At 43.0% G+C, this 13,533-nt stretch overlaps 1 protein-coding gene and 1 pseudogene across 4 annotated transcripts in view; one reads left to right on the top strand and one right to left on the bottom strand.

The window, feature by feature from the left end:
• The window catches only part of SH3GL3 (SH3 domain containing GRB2 like 3, endophilin A3), a 144,548-nt gene that overhangs the window by 15,183 nt on the left and 115,832 nt on the right, over nt 1–13,533 (top strand). The gene's annotated exons all lie outside the window — the stretch shown is intronic.
• LOC114905014 lies at nt 6,146–7,270 on the bottom strand (annotated as a pseudogene).

The following is a 13,533-nucleotide window of genomic DNA, read 5'->3' as shown; positions in this document are numbered from 1 at the left end:
GCCTAGCTGGGGCTGTGAGTCTTGACTGTACCACGTCTCTGCCCCTCCTACCTGTCTCACTGTGGCTCCTTCTTTACATCTTTAGTTGTGGAAAACCTTTTTTGATAGTCTTCAGGTCATTCTCATCCATAGTTGCTCTGTAAATAGTTGTAATTTTGGTGTGCCCGTGGGAGGAGGTGAGCTCAGGGTCTTTCTACTCCGCCATCTTGGCCATACTCTCATGACGGTAGGATTTTTTAAATTGAAACTCTGGCATTTTAGGTATCATTTTATGAGACTCTGGACCTTACTTAAATTGTCTGTTTTTACTGGCTTTCTTTCCCACTGCCTTGGCAAGGAAAAGTGGTGGCATTGCCTTGTTACTTCTCAGTGGGGGTAAATGTCCAAGTTTCTCACTTAGACTGTTGACATTCAGGGTTTGTGCCTCCTTATTGCTGTGTGGGAGTGGGAGTTCTGACACCTCAGTAGGCTTGCGCTGATACCTCTCTGGCTGGGATAGGTAGAAATGCCTTGTAGCTGTTTCCCATGTGGCCTCAACTCACACCATGGGTGGGGGTGGCCTCATTACTGCAGGGTGGTGGTAGAAGTCCTGATTCTCCACGAGGCCTCCCCTGATACAGCCCAGGAAGGAGGGTGAGAGGGTGCCTTACTGTGGGAGTGGAGGTCCAGGCTCCCCCACATGTTGTCCACTGACATTGAAGGTGTGAGCAAGGTGGAGCTTGTTGCTACCTGCTGGGGATGAAAGTACTGGTTTCCTACTTGACTTTCTCTGGCACCATCCAGGGGAAGAGAGAATTGCGGGGGTGGGGGTCACCTCATTATAACTTGGCAGAGGTGCAAGTTCCCCCATTCCACTCATCCTTTGCTAGTGTGGATGGGGGTAGGGGTCACAGTTCTTTCTGTGGCGTTTGGAGTAGAGCTGGAGTAGAGCGGGTATTATCTAAACACTTCTGTCTCGCTAGACTGCTCCTCGCATGATTCTTTGGCTGGAGAGAGCAGGCCTTTATTGAGGTTACTTATTTATTTATTTTCCTGCATCTGTTGGTATTTCCAGGTTGCTGCTATTTCAGCTCCAAGTCTTGGATGTATGAGGGAAAAAGAAAACTCGGGAAGCTCACCACTGTGTCATTTCTTGGGCCCTGAGGTGCCTACTCAGTGTGCCTCCTTCTTTCCACCTGTTAGGGCCTTCTTGGGTTTGTGTTATATATAATGCCCAGGATTTTGGTTGTAGTTAGTGGGAGGAATAGAGAAAAGTATATGTACTCCATCTTCCCTGAAGCAGAAGTCCTTTGAGTTACCCAGATAAAATCCCTTCGTAGCAGGTATGACAGTCTGGTCATTTCTTGTCCTGGTTGTCCCTTATGGAACCCTAAGCCTTTTGAACACTGCATGGAACCATCTGCTAATGTTGAATGAACATTCAGCAAGTTGTCAGGATTGGAACCTGGATGGCTGCTTCTGTTGAACTCCAACGTATTGTCTGCCTGGATGCTCTTGATTTTGGGGGAGGAATGTGCAAAATCCAGATGTTTTAAATGAAGCTTCCTAGTTTTGAAATATTGGCAATTAATTTAAAATTTTAAAAACCTCTGCAGGCCAAAAGAAACACATGTGATGAATTAACATGGTCCATTGCCAAATGGTTGGCGACTTTTTTTTAAACGTCTTAGACTAGCACATATTGCTGAAACGGTTCATAGGCAGGTTGACATCTCCTCTGGTTTGAATAGTAGAAGGATGATTCCTGGTCGCCTGTGGTGTTGCCAGTACTTGCTAAGGAGATAAATATGGTTTCTGTAGAGACAGCTCTTGGCTTTTCGCCTGGGACTGTTCCTGGAAACCTTGTTGGAAGGCAGATTGGATGGAACCGAGTTGAGCATTCGCCCATGTGCTGTTGTGTTAGGCTCTCTTCGAAGGAGCTTGGCCAGCGTAATGTGGGAACTGTGGAATGATCAGGTGTGAGGGCAGAGAGCTGTCTAGTCATGATACGAATTCAACAGTGCTGAGTGGGCAGAGCAGAAGAAGGCAGGCAGAAGTGGGCAGCCTCACACGACTGTGGGAACGTGGGCAAGAAATGAGGGGGAGCGAGCCCTTTGCTCATAGTGACCTATTTGGGACTATTTTGAGAAGAGGATGCAAGAATAGGTAGTTTCTAGAATAGTCTAAGGCAGATGGGAGCTCTTCCCTGGTACTCTCATTGAGCCTTCAGATCTCATAAGTAAAAGTTATGTATCTTAAGACAGAATTTGATAAATTTTATGTAACTCGTAAAATCTGCTTAACAAAAGTTAAACAACATCCTTGAATTTTATTTATCCTGGATCCCTGCTATTCAAATTGATGTCTTAGATCAAGTGCTTTTTCCAAGAAAAGACTGAATCGTTGTCTAAACCTCGTGGTCATGTCTCTTCAAGGGTTGAGTTCTCAATAGGATGGCACGACATCCAGGACTAGCAGTAGTGTTAACAGCACGTAATGCAGAAATTTCAGAGCGAAACGACCTATACGATTCCATAATTTGGCCATAAATAGCAAAGACTTAGACCCTTAGGAGCTCAAAGCCCATAACTCACTTTTTTTTTTTTTTTTCTTGTGGTACGCGGGCCTCTCACTGTTGTGGCCTCTTCCGTTGCGGAGCGCAGGCGCCGGACGCGCAGGCTCAGCGGCCATGGCTCACGGGCCCAGCCGCTCCGCGGCATGTGGGATCTTCCCGGACCGGGGCACGAACCCGTGTCCCCTGCATCGGTAGGTGGACTCTCAACCACTGCACCACCAGGGAAGCCCCCATAACTCACTTTTATTTTTCCTGATTTTCAGCGGTGGATTTCTTTCCTGGGGGACAGTGGATGGAGGCCCAGGTTTATTTTGAAGGAGTAGAAGCGGGTGTAGGAGCAACTGAGAAAATAAAGGAATTTCTCTTGTCTTTTTTTCTTTTCCGCCTGAGTGGGCATTGTTAAATCAGGTATATTAAATGTACCTTTCATTCAACTCCATTCCACGATGTCTTGAAGCTGAACTTCCAGGAACTGAACCTCTATGGCTGTTGGTGGAAGGAACTGGGAAGTGCAGAGACTGGAGGCCTGTATTTGAACAGTGGTTGTGCCAAAATGGGGGGGCTACGAGCCTCACCAGCTGGCTGTGGTGACTAATCGGGGGACCGGGGTCTCACTGTCAGGGGAGGTAGCAGGGAGTACTGGGAAGAGTAGCATCTCAGTTTGCGAAAACTAGGTTTCCCACGTTTGCCAAGAAGCGTGACTGGGAGAGTAACTTCACTCTCCTTGGCGTTGGTTTCCTCATCTCTAAATGGCAATAATGAAACCAATATTAAAGGTTCTTCATGGGCGTTTCCATTTATTGAACATTTTTAGTTTGTACAGACTGTAAGGAGGAACTTACACGTATGTAATCTTCACAGCCACTTGCTCAAGTAGTGGCTATTTTCACCGTTTTAACAAATGAGAAAAGATGAACAGCCCTTGAAAAGTGTCTGGACCCAATTCCTCCCTGTGTCCCAGTGTTTGGCCTGAAGTCTCATTCAGAAGTGTTATCAAATGAGAGGAGGCCCAGAGACGTAAAGGGATGGCCTCAAGGTCACAGAGCTTTCTCATCGTAGAGTGAGGGCTTGACCTCAGCAATTATGAAGGCCCCTCCATTTGTTGTGCCTTCCTGTATGATGAACGTGATTGCTCAAGAATGAATTAACTGGGACTTCCCTGGTTAAGACTTTGCCTTCCATTGCAGGGGGTGCGGGTTCAATCCCTGGTCAGGGAGCTAAGATCTCACCTGCCTCGCAGCCAAAAAACCAAAACATAAAACAGAAGCAATATTGTAACAAAATTCAATAAGGACAAAAAAATATAACTCAAGTGAGATATATACACTACCCAAATGATTCCTAAGCACTATGGAGGTAGAAAACATTAAAAAAAAAAAAAGAATGAATTAACTAATGCAGAGTCTGATCAATTAATTCCTCTGTGGAATAAAGAGAAAAGGTATGCAATATTTTTGTTTGCCACCATAATTACTTTAAAAAGATAGCTGGTTAAAATGCAGTATTAAATCACATTTGAATCTGTTTGTTTATATGTAGTTTATTGTGTGTACCAAGTGTCCAGGAGCTACCTAAGGAACATGTAGGACGTATCCAGTGAATGTCTGATACAGCAGTGTATGCTTCCTGCTGCTTTGGCTGTTGGCCACTGTCTCCCACTTATTTGCACATGCTTGACAGTGTGCATAAGATGTGCGTGTTTTCCTTGCTTGCTTTTCTCTCCCTGTTCCCTGGCTGTTCTTGGCTTTGAAGCTGACATCCATTTTGCCCCGACAATTATTGTAGATCAGCAGACCGTGCCACCCATCTCTCCTGGAATCTACCATCATTTCTTGCTTCTTGGCTATTTTTTTATGGCTTCTTATTTCAGTTTCTCCTCTCTTCTTCCTTCCTCCCAGCCTCAACATGCAGTCAGTAAGTCCTGTGTAGATTCTGCCTCCTAAATATTTCTCCCATTCACCCCTTCCTCTCCATCCCCACCACATTCCCCTGTTCCACGGGGGCTTATGGCTCTTGCCTAAGTGAACACCGTACCTGGTTGCCACTAGTATAAATTTGACTTTGTCATTCCCCTTCCAGGCCTTGCCATGGAGTCCCTACAGGCGTAGGGTAGGCTCTCAGTTCTTTAAGTTGGTGTGTGATGGTTTCAGCCTCTTTCTAGCAACGCTCAACCTCCGTTCTCCAGCAGCTTTGGGCTCATTCTGTCCTTTGCCTGTTCTGTTACTTCTGCCTGGAAAATTCTTCCCCATCTTCAGAGCCTGGAGAACTGTAGTTCACCCAGCTTCCTTTTATTCTTCCTCCTTCTTCTCCAAAGCTATTGCTTGCCATCACTGCTCCCTGAACCCTGGGCGTACACACGTCAATAATGTCACCTTTGTTGTATTGAAATCATTTTGGTTACTTTTTAGGCCCTTCTACCAGACATTGCAAGCTGCTTCTCACACAGAAGTCTACTTTTTTATTAAAAATTTTAAAGGTAATTTAGTTTTAATTTATTTTCATCACTTTTTTTTCATGATCCAGATATTTTTAAATGCAATGAAAATTAACTTTCCATGATATGTCAGAGGCTGGAACTAAAAAAAAAAACTTTTCAGACTGCAAATGAGTTATACAAATGAAAATATCAAGTGGAGATCCAGTTATCAAAATGAAAGCACTTGACATATTAAAAGTTAACAATGATTTGTTTAGAACACATAAAAAGTCAGTTTGCTGCAGTTGTTGGATTTTCAAGAACTGTTGCAGGGGTTTGAAGAAAATAGATTTATTAACTTAAAAAGAACTTGAAACAAGTATTCAAAAGAAATTTGTGCCTTTATTAGAATGGTGTTAGGCTTCAAAAATGACCAATTAAATGATTAATTTTTTTAATAAGAAATGACACTATAGAACTGCAATACTGGTCCAACAGTCCTGTTTTTACTGCAAGAAACAGAATGAGAGTTAAACAGACAGCACTAGCAGGTATCAGTTAATCTAAGATAATAGCTTCTTTGTTGCAAAAGCACTTGCAAAGAAAAACACTGGGGGGCACAGGGTATGGAGGCACTTCCTAATAACTGGAATCCCATGAGTGTGTGTGTCTATGCCATGTGTCATAGGCTACTTTTTGAATTTGTCCTTTACGTGGTCACTTTTTCCCTCAAATACTAGTTTCCCCGTGACTTTTTCCCTCAAAGGATAAAAAGTATGAAATATAAGCAAGCTCTTGCATCTTACGCTTAGAAGTGTTCAATTCAAGCGTCATGTATATTTATCGGTACATTTATAGTGTACCGATAAACCCCATCAAATCTTGGCTAATTCAATAATATAGAACCTATCAGGGCACAGAAAGAACGAACACCTGCTTCTTTTTGTTACACATACGATTCAAATACTGAATCTGAAGAAAAACATTTAATCATTTTGGCTCTCCTTTACATTCCCATGTTGATAAACTTACTAAAATATTTCTGTGTAATTGAGTGTGGTCCTATTATTTCAAGTCAAGTTTAAAATCTCAAAACCAGCCATCCAGGCAAAAAAGGCAGTCAGAAAGATGATTTCTTCCTCATCTCCCTAACCCCAATAACTACGAAGTCAATTTTACATGATTCCAAACACTGAATAGTGATGACAAATGCTGAGCCCAATTTCTTCGTAATCCTTTCTGGTGTGGCATACGTGGTAGAATTCAGGTGTGGAAGCCAGCATGGATCCTCCAAACCAAATTGCCTGTGACTGCATTTTGGGTGTAATGACTTGTACATTGATAGGTTTTCGTGTCAATCTACCACCACTCAGTTCCTCACATAATTTCAGCCTGGCATCTATAGTTCTTTTCAAATCTCTTTGCAAGTGATGTCCGATGTCCCTGAACATGGTTGAGCCTCCAGAGAGGACAATATTCTTGTAGAGAGGACGTCTGACATCAGTAGGACAGTTGTGAATTACTTTATCTACAACTTCTGAGATAGGTTGAGTAAAACCTGGATTAGCAAACTCTAGATGAAAAAAATTTCAGGTCCCAAGAATTTCTCAGTAACGAACACTAATGGAAAATTCTTTCTTTGAGATAGCACTGATTCCAGTATACTGTTTAATCCACTTTGCTCCATCTGTGTCATACTTGTTAAATTCTTTCACTAAATCTGGGCGGGCATAGCTATAGTTTAAAGTTTAAAGTTTCCTTTAAAGTTTCCAAAGATTGCTCTGAAGGATTCTTACTTCTCCGTCTCTCAGCAGTTGCTGAATAAAATATGTTCTTTTTCATCCTGTGTTTGGAATGTGCTTAACACAGCCGCCAGTCACATACCCTTCAGCCACAGGGGTGGCATGGGTGACACTGTTTCCGCTGTCTATCAACAGATTGTTTTCCTACTTGTCTTGAGGTCCAGGATGCAGCTAAGGCAAGAATGGCCTGTGCAGAAATGTACGAGCCTAGAACATTATTTCAGCAGTATATTCCCTGTTTTCTGGAGTATTCAGTGGAGGTTCAGTCAAAAAAAAATGGTCTTCAGGTTCTGCTCTTAAATATTTAAAGATCATTTGATCCATAAACCTTTACATCAAGTCCCATTCTTCAACAATGCCATGGCGGACTGGCCACTTTTTTGCATATGAAGGTTTTTCTGTTGCTTCGTCAGCAGTGAAGAAGTCTAGGTCATCAACACCTTTCATCGCCCTCCTTTCAGCTTTCTCATCCTTTCTTTTTGCTGACTCCTTAATAGCAATACCCTGTACCATAGTCCAGCACACAGGCCGGCAGCCGTCCACCATCTTCCTTGTCACCTGCTGCTGCTGCTGCAACTGTCTGTTTGGTGCTGACTGGGGCCAGGGTTGAGCAGCGGGAGATAGAAGCTATTTGACCATCCACAGCTGGCCACTCTGTCTGTCATGGGGTGAGGGATGGAGACGAGAAGCAGAAGCAGAGGCAGGCCTGGTCAGTGGCTACCACTTCTACAACCCAGGCAGGTAGGCTGTCCTGGAAGTCTTTAGAAGTGCTTGTTGAGTGACTGAATGACTGTTTATGCTTACATTCTTTTCTCATGAATTCAAGCTTACAACTTTTATAGAAATTGGAGGTTTCCAGACTCCTAATAGCTGAATCATTGGGGTGTTGGTTGCACCAAAATTAAAATATTCTTTTATTGTATTAGTTTGATGTTTGCCTCTGGCATCTACTTTGTTTTGAGCTTTGACTTTCATAAATTAGGAGTCGGTACTTCTTCACATCCAGGAAATGTTATCTTCATATCCAGGAAAAATGTTTTGTAGTCAATCAACTAATCATTCCATGAGTATAATCATAATGCTAATTAGCTGCATTTGGTAGAAGTGCTGGGTGCTGTGCAAAGTATTTTTAGAGACAGCATCTCATTTCATCTCCTTGATACCTCTACCAAGAAGGTACTAACCTATAATGGAAAAGAATCTGAAAAAGAATACACACACACACACACACACACACACATCTGAATCACTTTGCTGTACGCCTGAAGCTAACACAACATTATAAATTAACTATACCTCAATTAAAAAAATGATTATTGGAAAAAAAGAAGGTGCTCGTCTTATTTCTCCTTTTACAAGGGAGGAAATTAGGCTTGGCAAGGTTAAGTAAAACTTGCTCAAGGTCATACAGCTGGCAAGTGGTCTTGTAAGGACTCAAGGACAGGCCTTGAGTGATTCCAAGACAAACGCAGTACAGTACTTGTCACCATTGCATGAGATAAATCCGGTGCTACCCTCCAGTCTCTTCCTCATGATTTTCAATCTTCGAATAAATCCAAGGTATCTTTATCATTCATTTGAACCATATGTCACCTGTTTAGCCTCTATTAAATAGAAGCTCTAAATCAGGAGTTGGCAAACTGGCCTGTGGGTCAAATATAGCCCATTACCTATTTTCTTTTGTACAACCTGTGAGCTAAGAATGATTTTTACATTTTTTAATGGCTGAAAAAAATCAAAAGAATTCTATTTTGTGACACCTAATAATTACATATGATTAAAATTTCAGTGTCCGTAAATAAAGTTTTATTGGAACACGCACCCAGGCTCATTTTCGTGCATGCTGTCTATGGTGTAAAGCAGAATTGAATAGTTATGACAAGAGACAACATAGAGCACAAAGCCTGTAATATTGCTCTCTGGTCCTTTACAGAAAATGTTTGCCAACCTCTGCTCTGAGCTGTAAGTCTAGGGAATTTACGTATGCTGGTGTGCAACATTTCTGCAGCCCTGGACAGAACACTAAAAACGTTTTGTCTGCATCTGCAATTGGGTTGTGTGTTTTTTGGAGGATTTCCAATCACTTAACAATTCTGATTCATCTTGGTGACCTGGGAAGGGACTCGCTGTGGAATACATTCTTACTTTGTAATTCAGGAGACTTGCATACCCCAAAGTCACTTCTGGTAATGCCTCACCGTCTGGCACACACCAACGAACTCCTCTATCCAGAGTTTACAGTGCTGGCGAGGAATGGCCTTGATGTGTTTACTCCGATTGGGACATAGTGTTTTCTGTTTACAGGTTGTTAGGCATTCTGCCATGTGCCGCATTGTAATTCCTCACCAGGGAAACAGTGCTTACTCCCCTCGCTGGGTTCCCTCCACTCCCATCATCATTCCCTTCTTGTTTTAATTATTCCGACTTTATTTTGCCTTCTCCTTTGCTTCATTTTGAAAGAGTCCCAATTTGCTTTTCTTGCCAGTTCTCTACTTGCTTTTCCCAGGGCTCAAAAATGATTCTTGAGGGTGATGTCATCTTCATGTTTATCTTTCCTCTCTAGCATGACTTTGATTAAATATGTATATTTTAATTGGTGAGCCGTGTTCTAAGGGAGTTGATCGTTGCAAGGTCCATGGCCAATTTCAGCCACGGTTAACCTGAGTTGATTTGTACAATAGCAGTGGAATGTTTTGGCTCCTATTGCAGCAGGAGTGGATCATATATGTTGTGTAGGCTTTTCAGAAACTTCATGCAGAAATTATGTGAAGCAGATGGTACCCTTTTGAGTTGCCAAACATGCATATTTTAAAGAAATGTGGTGTATCTATTCTTCTTGGTAGATTTAGATGGGGGTTCTTTGGGAATGGAAATCAGCTGAAATTGCCATAATTGAAAAATTCTTGGAAGCTTATCATCAAAATAAGGAGTGTAATATCAGAAGACCAGCGTAGATTAAGGAACAAATATTATTGGATTTATTTAATTTACTTCTCCAAGGACGAAAAGCCCTGTAATCTCCATGCTATGTCTTTTCTTTGATAAGGCTATCGATTCGTTCATTGAGATCTCTTGAGGGCATTTGGGGCAGTGAGAAAAGGTGGGTACGAGGCAGGGGAGATTGCATAGGACCAGAGAGCGAGGGCCAAGCCATTTAGCCGAAAGCTAATGGGATGGGGTGACGTCACTCTGAGAAGACAGGACCTGGGACAACTTGCAGGTTAAGGAAGGGGCAGAGCCTTGGGAGGACTGCTGCTGGGTTTCTTCTGAGCAGGTAGGAGATCTCGATCAGTCGTAGTTACCTCTAAGCATTGACCAGGCAGGGTTTGCAGAGGAGGAAGCTGGGTCTCTCCGCAGGTAAGATGAAGAGCATGATGGAATCCAGGAGCCCCACCCAGGTAGGAAGGAGAATATAGCCGGCTTGGCTCTCTGCACTGGCACTTGCTGGGGAAATGCTTCTTTTTTTAAAAAAAAAAAAACCTGAGTAGGGCTTCCCTGGTGGCGCAGTGGTTGAGAGTCCGCCTGCCGATGCAGGGGACGCAGGTTTGTGCCCCGGTCCGGGAGGATCCCACATGCCGCGGAGCGGCTGGGCCCGTGAGCCATGGCCGCTGAGCCTGCGCGTCCGGAGCCTGTGCTCTGCAACGGGAGAGGCCACAGCAGTGAGAGGCCCGCATACCGCAAAAAAAAACCAACCTGAGTATTTTTCTTTTTTTTTAAGTTTATTTATTTATTTATTTATGGCTGCATTGGGTCTTCGTTGCTGTGAGCGGACTTTCTCTAGTTGCAATGAGCACGGCCTACACTTTGTTGCAGTCCGCGGGCTTCTCGTTGTGGTGGCTTCTCTTGTTGCGGAGCACAGGCTCCAGGCGTGCAGGCTTCAGTAGTTGTGGCACGTGGGCTCTGGAACACAGGCTCAGTAGTTGTGGCACACGGGTTTAGTTGCTCCGTGGCATGCAGGATCTTCCCGGACCAGGGCTCGAACCCATGTCCCCTGCATTGGCAGGTGGGTGCTTAACCACTGCACCACCAGGGAAGTCCCTGGGGAAATGCTTCTTAGTGCCTCAGTCTTCTTACCTGTGAAATGGAGATAACTCTGCCTAGGGCTAATGCATTTATTTATTATTGTTTTTTTAATCATCTTTATTGGAGTATAATTGCTTTACAATATTGTGTTAGTTTCTGCTGTATAACAAAGTGAATCAGCTATATGTATACATATATCCCCATATCCCCTCCCTCTTGAGCCTCCCTCCCACTCTCCCTATCCCACCCGCTCGAGGTGGTCACAAAGCATCGAGCTGATCTCTCTTTGCTATGCAGCAGCTTCCCACTAGCCATACATTTTACCTTTGGTAGTGTATATATGTTAGTGCTACTCTCTCACTTCGTCCCAGCTTACCCTTCCCCCCCACCCCCGTGTCCTCAAGTCCATTCTCTACCTCTGTGTCTTTATTCCTGTCCTGCCCCTAGGTTCATCAGAACCATGGTAATGTATTTATGAAGCTTACATAGTATCTGGCTCAATTCTAACTTGGATGGTTGTGGTGAGGATAAGAAGTTACGTATCTAAAGTGCTTTGCACATAATATGGTTCAACAAATGGTGATTTTATTATAATAATCATTTAGAAGGGAGTTGTGTTACCTGTTGGTGAAGAGTTTGGGTTCAGAGTCAGGGAGACCTGGTTGGAGTCCCAGCGCAGCAGTGTAGTAGTGGTGTAATCTTAGGCAAGCCCCTTCCCTTCTGTAAACCTCAGTTTCCTCTTCTGTACAATGGGGAGAAAAACAGCTCCAACATGGTGGACTCAGAGGATTAAATGAGCTAATGCATTTGAAGTATTTAGCACAGGGCTCGGCATGTAATAAACATGCAAAAAACACTAGCTGTTACGTTTTTCCGCTGGCCTCCTGCCTGGGACAGAAAATCAAACTGCTCCTTAAAGCAGAATTTGGCCAAGCTCCTCCCTCATAAGGTCCGTATGTGAGAACCCACTATTGGGTCCCTGGGGAGCAGAAGGCCTGCTTGGGTGATGACTTAGGTCTCTCAATTCTCCCTCAACCCCTCCACAATGCTACATGTTTCCATACTGCATACATTAAGGTCTGCACTTAGTAATTTATGGTTTAAGGGCTGGGTGTGTATTTTCGAGATCCTTCAAAGATGAGCACATTTGGGATCAACACTGAAGGAACACCCTTGCTGCTTCACTTACATGGAGGTAGTATATTCTGGTGGTTAGAGTGTTTGGGGGTGGGGGGTAGTGTAGCTGGACTGTGTATATTGTTTCCTGGGTTTGAAGGTTCCCATAAGCAGACTTTGAAACAGGGATTTGTGGGGAGGCAGCTTTTTGGTTGTTGTTGTTTTTTTTTGTTTTTTTTAAACATCTTTATTGGAGTATAATTGCTTTTTCTTACATCTTTATTGGAGTATAATTGCTTTTTTTTACATCTTTATTGCAGTCTAATTGCTTTTTTTTTTTTTTACATCTTTATTGGAGTATAATTGCTTTACAATGGTGTGTTAGTTTCTGCTTTATAACAAAGTGAATCAGTTATACATATACATCTCAGAGACAGCGTGGAAGCCACGTCAGAGTTATGCCAACCAGAGGCAGGAGGCTGGGGCGTTTATCTACCAACTTCCCCTTTAGCATTGGTTGAGGGCTGCTCCTGGGAGCAGTTGTTAGCCACTAGCTACACATGGCTATTGAGCATTTGAAATGTGGCTAATGCGACTGTGATAGAATTCTAAAATGTTATTTAATTTTAATTAATTAAAATTAAAATGGTCATATGTAGCTAGTGGGTATGGATTGGATAGCGCAGCCACCATGAAGTTAGACACCAAGTGTGTTTTGTTTGCTGCTGCGTTCCCAGCCCCAGATTCACGTAACAGGCACTTAATATTTGTGGAAATAATGAATGTAACTGGAGGAAATCTCTGGCAGGGTTTTCTTTAATTGCTTTGCCAGTGCTTCCTTTCCTCTTTGTGTGTCTTCCCAAGTTTAGGTGAGGCACTCTACCACCTTCATTAGTAGCTACCACGAGTGCTCTTTTTGGGGCATCTGTGGGACTTCCACCCTGTGGCCCTTTATTTATCCCATTGTGTGTGCCAGTCTGACCAGTGAGTGAGGGATCCATCCATCCTTGCTTCAGGCATTCTTGCCTGCTTTATGTTTTTCAGAAATTTCTCAAAGCTGCTGGCAGGTAGACTGGAGTTGCCCCAATTTGCAAAGCGGATCTAGATGATTCCAAATTTTATAGTCCTTTGGTCATTCCAGTTGTTCCAGCACCATTTGTTGAAGAGATTATCTTTGCTCCATTGTACTGCCTTTGCTCCTTTGTCAAAGATCACTTGACCATGTTTATGGGAGTCTACTTGTGAGCTCTCTGTTCTGCTCCATTGATCTATTTGTGTACTCTTTCACCAATATCGTGCTGTCTTATTTAAATGTAGCTTTATAGTAAGCCTTACAGTCTGATAACCTCAGTCCTCCAACTTTGTTCTTCAGTATCAATCTTGGCTATTCTGTGTCTTTCGCCTCTCCATGTAAAACTTTAGAATCAGTTTGTCAATATCTACAAAATAACTTGCTGGGATTTTGATTGGGAGTTTTTTTACCTTTATTATGAAAAAATTTAAACATATAGAAAGCTAAAGAGAAAAATACAGTTAATATCCCGACCCCATCACCTGTATCTCACAATTGTTAACATTTTGCCACCTTTGCTTCATCTTCCTTTTTTCCTGAAATACTTTAA

Source organism: Monodon monoceros, unplaced genomic scaffold (genome assembly GCF_005190385.1).
Source record: "Monodon monoceros isolate NGI ecotype Baffin Bay Population unplaced genomic scaffold, NGI_Narwhal_1 Super_Scaffold_21, whole genome shotgun sequence".
Lineage (NCBI taxonomy): Eukaryota > Metazoa > Chordata > Mammalia > Artiodactyla > Monodontidae > Monodon > Monodon monoceros.
This window is presented reverse-complemented; position numbering and strand designations above follow the sequence as displayed.